The sequence below is a fragment of the Falco cherrug genome, chromosome 6 (genome assembly GCF_023634085.1).
Source record: "Falco cherrug isolate bFalChe1 chromosome 6, bFalChe1.pri, whole genome shotgun sequence".
NCBI classification, from domain to species: Eukaryota; Metazoa; Chordata; class Aves; order Falconiformes; family Falconidae; genus Falco; species Falco cherrug.
Window position 1 is genome coordinate 86930816 of NC_073702.1, and position 12018 is coordinate 86942833.

A 12018-nucleotide genomic window follows, 5' to 3' on the forward strand; every position below is an offset into this window, starting at 1 on the left:
TAAGCATTTTGCTTAGCCTTTTATGTCTAAACATGGGGGTTTTACTAGTACATATCACACTAAACAAAGCATTTTGTCTGACCTAATGAGATTAATGAACAGCAAATTCCAATAACTCTTACTAAGTGAGAATTATTGGAATTTGCTGTTCATTAATCCCTACTAAGAATTAGTACAGAAAAACCCTTTCTTGAATCAGACATCTCCTCTAGCACTAGAAATTCAAGTTTTCCCGGCTTATGCAGATGTTCTGTGCCTGAATTTCCATCCTTGCAGGGCAGCATCCCGCAGCTGGTCTCCTGCCTGGAGTACGTTGCTTTGAATGCAGCCACAGGCGAATTACGCACCCTAAATCTGAAGCAAATAGAGTCTTGAGATATAAGGAGTCATAAAGGAGATTTGATGGCTTTAACCGCAGCCGAATGCTACGCAGGGAGCACACTCTGCAATAGCATGTACCTCATACAGATCCTATTTGCTTCCTTGTGATAAAGAGGCAACTTAAACCGCAAAAATTACTGTCATCTATCTCACCCCATGCATTCACACACTTGTGAAGTGTAAGCGAATACGCATCTACGCGTTTCGCAGACAAAGTACTTCTCCAAAGTTAAAAAAGGGAATACTTTAATGCATTTCACAAGAAATGATCAGGCAGTGCATGGAGGCCTGGCATGAGTCCAGCCCACCAAAACCCATCAAACCTGCTTCACACACAGAGGACTCTGCTGCCTTGCAGGCCAGAACCAGATCCATGGTAGAAAGGTCCAACACCTCTGAAGTCAAAAGGACAGAATTTATTCCTTAACTCAACATTTTCTTTATTATAAGCTAACAATGGCACCTCTTTTTTTCTGTTTTTATGTGTACTGCCAGTATTTGTTCTCAGTCCTCCCACCAGAACTCACTGATCTCACAGTGTTTATACAATGCTTGATGTGTGAGGAGCACAGGGCATATGTTCTATAATACAGATTTATAAATATATATACACTTAATCGAATTTAAATAAACTCCACTCCCCCAGAAGCAGTGCATACCATGAGAAAATTGTGTGTTCTGCAAAACGTCGCTCGTGACTTTTAAAGACTGTTCTGTTAAAATTTTCTTTTGATTTCAAGGAATATTTCCTTGAAATATGAGACATATTTGCATCATATATGTTTCATTTCCTTACTCTACATTACCAGTTCTTTACACACTTCTACCATATTTCTAGGTACATGATACCTCTTTAAATATAGTAGTTCCTTCACCCATTCGTTGTTTTATTTTTGATGTTATCATCAGATTTTCATTTTTTACCTCTGCATTCTTAATTTATCTACTTTGCACAGACAGATCATAATCCCACATTATTAATTATCTCACAGTGATATGAGGAATTTATTGCTGCTGATGTAATAGGGAAAAACTGAATTATTTTAATAAAAGGTGTGCTTAAATCCATCAGCTGAAAATCTGGTCTGATTTTTGCAGGACATTAACTCGACGCAACTCTTACAATCCCAGTCTCTATGCCCGACTTTAACATGGCAGTGCAACCTGCTCTTGTAAATCTAGAAGCAGGAACAGATACCAAAATTTCACCCTACTGGCCAAACGCTACCGTCTCTGCATATTTGTAAAACAGAATGGGGTTACTGAGACATCATCTTACTTCAGGGGTCCGGGGACTGGCAGCGATGTTTTCACTTCTCACGTGGGATAGAAATTTGGCTTTTCCTAGAACAACTGACAAGATATTTACAAAATTAAAGAACTAAAAGAAGGTTTCAAGCAAGACACAATTTTTCATTCTAATGGCCTTCCTGTATTAGCTTTGCTTACCAAATGAAAAGTATGCAGCACAACACCTACTTTATTTAATTAGTCTCTATCATTTTTTTTTCCTTGTACTATATGAACAACTCCTGTAGAAGTTTTCACCAACGTTCCTTGAACGCTAACCACACGCGGAAGTTTATTATTCCCATTTCACGAACGAGAAGACTGAGGAACTAAGACTCTACGTGCTTCCACGTCACAAGAACACGGTGACATATCTGCCTGCCGTGGGGCACTGCCTGGCTCTGGGCTCTGCCCGAGTGGGAGGCCTGGCTCACCTCCGTCCTGCACCATGCGCCGACCTGCCGGTATGGCAGGTACAGGAAAGAAGCGTCCATTTCATCAATAGAGAAAATGCACAAGAAAATAGCAAAAGGGAATGAATGAAGGGTAAAGAAATGATCCATTTCACATCTAAATACTCTTTTGGTGGAACTCCCAAAGGCGGCAGAAACCACGGGGAAACGGTAGAGAAATGTTAAGTCAAGAGCCCAAAGCATCAGCATGAGCGAGACCTGAAGCGGCGCATGTAACGATGTTTAAAAGGTTCAGGGCCTGGGCATAGCACCACAAATTAGAAAATCAAATAAAAGCAGTGAAGGAGAAATTATTTAATGCTTTTTTCCCCTCTGTGGATGCAGAGACACATGAAGCAAAGAAACCTACATTAAAAATAAGGCTAAGTGATCTCCGAGGGGGGGGGAAATAATAGAATCAACTTCAATACCCTGCCAGCTTATACATTGATACACATAGAAAAAATCTTGGCAGCCAGAGCTACCACGGCTTCCTCAGGACTGCTGAGGGACCTGGCAAACCAGCAGGAATATCACCAGGACAGGCTGCCCCTGCCAGCTAGCAGGAGCAGTGATTCAGCACCAGCTGCCAATTAAAATCTTTGTATCACATTTTCTATCATCGTATCAGCAGGCCAGAACTGATATCCAACAGCTAAGACCAAAGAAATGTTTTTAATTAATCTAAATTAACTGAGAGGTAATGTTTATAAAAGATTTATTAAAAGCCTTTAAACAGAAAACTGGGGGAGCAGAAGCAGGGAAAAGAGGCTGTTCCACTTTAACTTGCCTGTTACCTTTTTTTTTGTTTGGGAGATATATACCATATAACAATTATATGAAAATATTTCAGTGAGCTGTTCTTGTACGCAGATACTACATGTAACACATTTGGGGAACTATTTAGTGTAAATAATTAGTAGTAATATTTCTCTTCATGTATACCAGAAAGTGTCTTCAGATACTTGAGGGACTGAGAAAATCTGAACTCCATACTCATCCTCCCCCCCAGGGATCTGAGACCTCACAGCCTGCTGCCCTGGGTACAGGAGCACAAGGGATATCCCCAAGGCCTGGTGCCTGGGAAAAGAAAAGGTAGTTCCTAAAACTCAAGGCTACCCTGAAGAGGATGTCTCCTGAAGGCAGCAATGGCAGCAGGGTCAGGCTCAGCAGGCACAGACAAGCCTTCCAAGGCCAAAGCAACAAGACGCCCCCACTTCTGGTCCCTGATGATTTGGGCAGGACTGACCCGAACAGGCAAAGGCAATGGGAAAAGCCATTTTACCTCCAACGATGACAGGGAACTTTCAAAAACAGCTTTGGAAAATTAATGGTGGGCTGAACAAAACATTTTGGCCTCACAGGACTCAAGAAGCATATGAACATTGGTATGACCCTTGCAAGGAAGGAAAGAGAAGCGGATGGAAGTGGAAAAATAAAATCATTGCCAAGAATATCTCTTCTGGCTCCTTATCCCCCCAGGTATACATAGCAGTGTTGCAGGGTCACAGAAGTTATGAGTCTTCTGAAGCTAGAAAATTAATATTGTTGAACATTTACATTTAATAACTGAGGAAAGGAACGGCAGAGTGACTGCCAGCACTCACTGGGTAGGGCTGACAAGTTGTTTTAAGTTGCTTTTCACCAGCACTATCAGTTGAACAGACTTGCGTCAAGACACCAGGAAAAGCTATTAGCATAATTAGCGTGTTTATGCACTTCAGAGTGGTAATGGAAGGTATTGCAACAGGGATTGACATTAAGATGAGAAACTCAGAAGGAAGGAAGGAAAAAGCCATGTGGATAACTTCAGAAGACTGAGTGGAAATACCAAGTTCAGGATGAAAGAGTCTTACAGTAGACAACTGCACAGATGAATAAGATTATACGCAAACAAAATAACCAGCATTGAGACTAGTAACCAGGAAAAATATCCCAAAAGAAAGATGCAGATTCATTGAAACATAACACATATTGTAAACAATTAGTAGCAAAGTTATTCTCTGAGGATACTAAAAGGTATCTTTAGACACTGGAAGGGCCAAGAGACTTTGAAGTCTTTCCAATTTTTATCTCATAATCCATGTTTTTTAGACTGTCACACAACTGCAAAGTTTTCAGGAAGTATCAGTGATAATCCTGAAAGCCACAATAGGATGAACAGAAATGATACGGTAAAAAGGAAGGAATGTTCTTCATTCATCTTCTTAACTTCATCTTTGCTTATGACTGCTATATTGCTGAAGCATGTACTAAAAATCAGCATTTATATATTGAAAAGTACCAAAACTGAAATATCTTTGAATTTGAAAGAGCTTGGATTCTAAACCTAACAGTATTTTTACAAACCAGTAGCGTTCCATTGCAACACTCCACCTCTTTTGGGAAGCACCATTCAGATGAAAAAGGGTTATCTATGTTTTTGTTATTCAAACAGCTTCCAGTGAGACAAGAGAACAACAGGAACAGCTGTAGAAGAATCTGTTCAGCAGTTAGTAAAGCGGTATGTGAATGAAGTCTGTGGAGTTCAAGGACCTGTTCTAACTAGTCCTGAAAAAAAAGAACCCAAAAAGCAGCCATTCTTCAGCAAAAAAATTTGCAATTTTTTTCAAATTTTACTTTCTTGTTGCTTTTTCTATTAGTAAGGAACCAATAACAAGAAAACGAATTGGGACTCCCCATGCACACCAGACTGCGTTCAGAGGGCAATCTGAATTAAAGCTGTAACAAAAACCCAGACCAAATGATCAAAATTTCAGTTCTGTAACACTGATAACTCTCTAGTGCCAAGTTCTGTCTAAAGACAAAACAGTATCTGACCTTACAAAAGCCACCCAACATACCGCACTAAATGTTAAACAGAATATTTAGTAGAAATGTTAAATAGAAGCAGGAAGAAGAATGAGCAGGGAGTGTTAGACCATAACCAGTTTATCCCACGGTGAAATAACGCACTGCAACAAGTTATTGATAACCAGTCACAGAAGTGTAATAAATCTACCTCATTTCTACTGACACCTCATTACAAAATTACTTTCTAGAAAAACTGACGGTACACAATACAGCATACAAAAAATGTAAATACAGTCCCAAGTGACACACAAAAAGAATTGCAGAAAGACACAATACCTCATTTCTTAAGCCCTTAAAATACAACTCTGAATATTTCCAGTCTATTCAGAATTTTATTCAGCTTCTGAACAGACCTTTAACATTCAGGTCTTTGTTAGCACGTATGGGTTTTAGTATGTGTCAGCACCTTTGGTATGTAAAAATCACTCTGCATTATGTTTTACCACATATTTCACAGTTCTTTGGTCCTCACAGCACAAATAGAACTGTGTTTTTGAAAAGTCTCTAGACACATTCTGTACTTTTTGCAATCTATTTTCTGCAAAGAGTTGCTCTCAAACTAGGCATGTTTGTATGACCATGTAATAAATACAAGAATGTTAGAACACACTCAGAAGTTATTTATGCCCAATACCTTTTTTTTTTTTTTTTTGTCTGGTAAATAAATCATTCTTCTCCTGAACGTACATGAAGGCAATTATGTTGGCTTGTGCGGAAAACAGAAAAACAGCACATAAAATAATAAACTGCAGAAAGAGGGCATTTAAATAGGTATGAAAAGTATGCTATACACATTAAAGAACATAGTAAGAGCAATAAGATCCCATTTTAGCAGAACTCACAGGACGGCAGGACTGCAGTAGTGTGGTCTGCCCAGAGACCTAGAACCTTACATTTCCCAAACAACAAAACAAAATCATAAATTTTGGTTGAAATAATACATTTTTAACAATACAGTGAAACAAAGAGAAGGCGGTCGAGATAATATCAGAAACTGCATCTCAAAAGCTGCAACAGTTCTTTAAAGAAGAAAAGGAAGATGATTCAAGGCTAAACACAGAGCTATGACCAAACAATGTTCTTCATTAAGCTGGCATCATTTCAGATGAACTCTACTGACCACAGCACATTACTCAATAGGGATACTCCAGCTTTAGTACATCATAAATGATTTCTGAATTAGTATTAACCATGTAACTTATAGCTGGCCTTCGCAATCAATGGGAAAATCAGACTTGCACAACAAACATAATATTTTCTTCTTTCTGTTCTCCAGACTGCCCCTAAATAATTCTTGGGCTGCCCCCCTCCCCGATGCTGGTGAAATATGAAGAGAAAAAAACAATTTCATCACTGTGGGCCATACCTCTGTGAAACGTCCCTGCTGGGAACGAGCCCAGAAGGGTCTGGGGGCTGTGCTGCTGCATCACACACACCCTTTGCACACTGAGGAGCTGGCTCAGGGCTCGCGATGTTTGTCCTGACCCTCCTGCAGAAAAGCCCGTGTAAACTCAGGGTACCCCCAGCAGGGTCCCCCCAGGTCCCCAAGGCTGCACCCAGGAGAGGACCCTTGGCCAGAGCCCGGGGCCGAGGTCGGCTGCCGGCGGTGGGCTCAGCACAGCCGTGCCATGGGCAGCCCCTGGCAGCGCTGCCTGGGCTCCGCACCCTGCAAACGCTGGACGGGACTTTTGGCTACAGCTGATGTTTGGCTGGCCATGGCTAGCTCCGGCACCTGCCCACCAATGCAGCCCCTGTATGTCAGCCCCCCGGCACTGTTGTTAACCAGGATCTCCTGGAAATCATTTTCCCTTTTCCTACCTATACAGTCTTGCTCCTGGAATGAATATTAGAAAGCAAGCATGGTATTTGATAGGCAGTTTGCCAGGCCAGCCAGCACCACTTCTTTCAGTAACACATAAAAACTCGGGTTTATAATGGGAGTGCTAAGACAATTATAACTGTAGCAGTTCAGACTATCATGTGATAATGCAAAGGATCTTATGGTTGGACTCGATCTTAAAGGTCTTTTCCAACCTAAATGATTCTACGATTCTATTTATTACTTGTTGGCACTGTAATGCTCCTTTTTTTGAAAAAATAGCACACAGTACAGTGCTGACTCTAGAGCACAGTGACTGTGAGCATGGCTCACAATTACAGCAAACTCTGAAGCCTGTCAGTCAAGGAATGGAGCTGCTAATGCCAAACAAAACAGCAGATTGACACCTGGGAAAAGAAGCTATAATGTAAGAAATACCTTTTCTTTGCTCCCATTTATAACGGTAGTGGGGGAATTAACTACAGGGGATGCTTAGCATATTTACAAGACACTACAGGAGGCTTTTAGCATATTTACAAGCAACAGTGGCATAATTTTACAGGCAGAAGTTTAAATATTGTAAAGCCTGCTCTGTCTTTAGATTCTGTGATTTAAGGCATCTGTATCTACACCTCAAGTTGAAACTTTCAAATTGAATAATTTCTGTAATGAAAACTCCATGCTTTAATAACTCGTCACACTCACAGAGATCATGTTATAAATTCTCTAAAAGCAATAGGGCATTTGGGGTTGGAGTTTCATTTTACGCTTTATTTTAAAAGGGGAAAGAAAAAAACCTTTGTTAATGCTTCAAAATAATGTGAGATTTTATTTTATTTTTGGTTTTTTTTGTTTGCAGAAATAAAACGTGCTGACACTAAAGATGCACGCAGCATCTTCAGACAGTTGTGTCCCGTTAAGCACCAGTAAACACTGGCATGCTGGGCCTTACCTCTTTTACAGGGCAAGAATAAGAAATCAGTATATTTTCTCTTCTGCTCTTTGGTCATGGGAAAGGACACCTGGAGGTGGAGAGATGGAACAAGATATATGCTGGGAATGGTCTGGGTCTGGTACAAACTAGGCTGGGTACAAAAAGCAAACTGAGCCTGGCCCAGATGGGGATCCGATTTCCAGTGTCCAGCACTGGGGGAGCCCGGGGTGTGGGCTCACTGGGAACAACAAGGCCACGTGCTTTGCAGCTCAGCAGAGGGGAGGCTGAGGAGTGCTCAGCTGGTGAGATGGCCAAAGCTGCCTCTTCAGTCACATTCATCTTATATTTTACCTTTTGAAAAATAAAACCTAGATCATGTAAATATGGATCACACCACTCCTGAGCTTGTGTTTAAGAAATCTAAGGAGCTAAGAATTGTGTGCTTGATCTAAGGAAGGGGCATTGTATAATGTGAGTGCTGTGACATAGACAAGACATCTTTTAGACAGACTGAAGGACCAAATCGGACAGTTTCCCTCATAGGAACAACGCTTCCAGGAGCCACAGCAGCCAGCAGCACATGCTCACTGCTATATTGCAGGCTACAATCTTTTATAACCTTGATCTATGACACATGACTACTGCCTGCGGGTAAAAATGAGTTTCATTCCTCCTCTCTCACTGTATTTTAACATACTTCCTTGCAGCAAGACTTGCAGAAGCATAAAAAGAAAGCTGAGACAGAACACTGATTCATCTCCACCTGGATTTAGGAATGCCACTAAGGCACTTAATATAGAAATGCCACCCAGAGCTCTCCCTGGACAGGTACTCACGTCCCAAGAGCAATTCAGTCCACCCAAAATCAGCTTCAATAAAAATAACAAAGCCAGAATTACCAATTGTTTGAATTTGACACTAATAAACAACATAATATTGTAATAGATTTTTTTAGACGTATTGACTTTTATTACTTCATGACACATCTGCATTTTTCACAGAATTCTGGATCCCAATTTATACATAAAATTTCCCTCAATCTTTCCATTAAGCCTAATTAAAAAAAAAATCATTATATATCCATGGAACTCAAGGACATTTCTCACTAATGTATGGTTTGACATAGACTATAACTCACAATACTCACAAATTATGTTTATTCAGGGTCTTCAGTAAACATAATGTCAAAAGAAAATCCAAGTTTTCCATATTTGGGTTTCTTTCATAAAAGCAATGATTTAATATCTTAGACACAGAAAGATACTGCAGAAAATAAAACCAGAAGTAGCTCTGTTGTTTTTAACTTAATCATGGCTCACCTTTGAAGGAAGGTGATGAAAAAGAAAGAGGAGGTTCAGAGGTTAGAAACACTGGAGCTTAACACAAACCTGTTTTCTGATCTTCTTCGAAAACCTGTTTGAACAAGACATTGCTTGTGACAAAACCAAGGGGCGATGCACACCAGATCACCCCCTCACGTCAGCTGGAAGCAGCCCGTGTGCTCCCTCACAGCCTCCTGCCACACTGCCAGCATCTTTCAGGTGAAACCCAACACTGCCCTGAAGGACAGGCTTTTGTTATTTCCCACCTTATATCACTCATAACGATACTGTGTAAATGGTAAGCCAGACTCTGCCATCACTTAATTCTGATTACAGCCATTTCATTAAATTAAGGCAGAATCAAGTCATGGCACAGTATGTATAGCTTATCGAGCTGTTTGGGGGGTTAGCCACGTACAGGAAGGAGGGCTTTAGTATCTAGTGTTAAAGCACTAAATCAAATGCTTGGGTTACCTGATGCCATAAAGTCAATAAGAAGAGGGAGGTATCTAATGCAGATGCTCCGATTTCTCTGTGGAACTCCCAACTAAAGAACCTAAGCTAACTTTGAGACCTGAGATTGCATGGCACATGGGACCCCTGGCCCAACACTCAGATGAGTAAACATGGACGCTACTGCTGAAAGTAATTGTGGTTGCAAAACAGGAGGTTTCTTCTAAAAATCAAGATAATGATATTTTGGTGTGTCTGATGCAATTGCTGCTGCTGTTGCATCATGGTGGGGGCTGTACTTCTTTGTGCAGCAGCTATTCCTTTGTCACTGCTCTGCTTTCCTTCCTTCTTCTTACGTATATGACTGAGTGTGTGCTGATCCACAAACCTGAGTAACTTGGAGCTCATGAAAACTGATCACTTCCAGTGCCTGAACTGCCATCATAAATAACTTGGATTTAAACCCTGCTTCAAAGTAACAAGACTGCCAAGTATTAAGCCAGTAATTAATTAGCTGAGTTTAAAGGTAGTCACTTTTTGACATAATAAATTGTAACTAGCGGAAACTGAGGCAAAGTCGACCTCTAGTAAGAGGTATATTATAATGCCATAACTATAACCGTTCAATACAACTCGAGGTGTGACAGTTAAGTATCCCTGAGCAGATAAATTCAACTATCTGGATTATTTACTGCTGTAGTACGTATCATCCACATTAATTGCCTTTACTGTGCATACATTTTGTATACAATGAAAACCCGTATTTACAAAATGATTAAGTGATACAAGATCTGTAAGGCCCCTTAAACAGTATAACACTTTCATACCTTATGGTCTGACATATAATTATTTTACTCTATGATTTATTTGTATGCTGGAAACTACAAATATTTAGAAAGTTGTCTTCTGAATTGTGAATAATGGACTACAAGAATCTGGCATTATTGCTATTTTATTCAGGAAGCTACTGTTATGCAGAGCCCTCTCTCACACATGTTGCTCCACTTCTGTGGCTTTACCATTTTGTATTACTGCATCTGCGGCAGCTGAGAGAGAGTCCCATGAAAAGGGATTTATTCTGTTCTATTTCACTTCATTATTTTCTTTGGTGTATAAACCAGCTTGACTCAACTTCCATTCTTATTGCCATTTTTATAGTGCAAAGAAGATGCCTACTCTATCAATCCTCAAGCAGATAGGTAATTTTAACTCATAATTTTATGTTGCCTCTGTTTGAAAAGGCTGCACAAGATTTACTTGGACAAATACAGAATGCCAGCCTGAGCCTCAGGGTTGGATTTCCTTACTGCAAAAACATTACCATTTCAAGAAAAACTACCTACAGAACAACATACACAGCCATGGGATGCACAGTGCCCCTCAATTCATCTTTTCAGAAAACAAAAAAGCCAGCAGAGGCGATGTGAGTTTTCAGACTCAGCAGTACGTCGGAAACCAGCCCAAACTGAAGCTGCCTCTTTGCAGTCCCCAGGAAGCCATTTCCGAGCGTATGCTGCAGCATCGCAGAGCGCATTTGCTTGCAAAATGATATGAAGAATCATATTTGCAACGAGTAAAACTTTAGCTATACTAATATTCTAATACACTGATATTCTAATACACTGTAAAATGACTTCTGAAAGTCATTTTTTGAGTTTTCTCTACGATTGTTGAAAGATAACAGCAAACTACTGGGACATACAAAATACTTTCTCAACTTGTTGCAAAACGCTTATTGATACCTTTCTGCAAAGAATGCTACCTTTTTAAGATTAGTTTTAATGTATTCAAATTATATTCAAATTTCTGTAAGAAAGAGGATTGAATTCTACTAACAGTTTTCAAGTCCTGGGGGAATATGTCCAAAATCTTCTTCATTTTACAGCAGGAAGACCGTATAAATAAGAAAGATAATAGAAAACAATAGACTGAATACTGAATAGGGGCATAGCACATATGCATTATTTACAAGGCAGAAGGTTTAAGTATTACAAAAGTTGAAACCAGCTTTAAAGAAAGGGATATTTGAGATAAGATACTACATGACTCCAATACTAATCTTTTAGGACATCTTGAATTCAAATCCTGTTCAGTAAGAAACGTAGATTGTGGTACATTTATGAACAGTAGTCAAAAACATCTCTTCAATTTTATCTTTAATATAGTTGAAATAGGGAGAAAATCCACTTAAATTAACAGGACTGAAAAAAAGAGTAAAGGCTTGCAGAATCCAACCCTTTTGTTTCTAAAACCTTATTATCAAAATATGGCCACTAAATGAAAAATACCTTGTGAAAAAGACTATCACCGGTTTAAAACATTTGGACCCATTACACTGATTTCCAAGCAGGCACTCTCAAACCCATGTGAAATCTCCAGCGGGCAGGAGACGATTACAGTTTCCACACAGTGAGTCTGAGTCACCATGTTGTTGCAGCACAAGAGCGTTGCTTTGGTGCCTCAAAATGTTTGATCAACCCTGTGGTCTTACAGAAGTTGCAGAGAAGAAGGGAT

General features: G+C 39.9%; 1 protein-coding gene across 2 annotated transcripts in view; it reads right to left on the bottom strand.

The window, feature by feature from the left end:
• The window catches only part of SMYD3 (SET and MYND domain containing 3), a 419814-nt gene that overhangs the window by 231316 nt on the left and 176480 nt on the right, over positions 1-12018 (bottom strand). Inside the window, exon 1 of one of the 2 annotated variants that reach the window (XM_055714564.1) lies at positions 5253-5335. The exons of the other annotated variant lie outside the window; for it this stretch is intronic. The gene's annotated coding sequence lies outside the window, so the exon portion shown is untranslated. Of the gene's footprint in view, positions 1-5252; positions 5336-12018 lie in introns of those variants that run through there. 2 annotated transcript variants of the gene reach the window in all.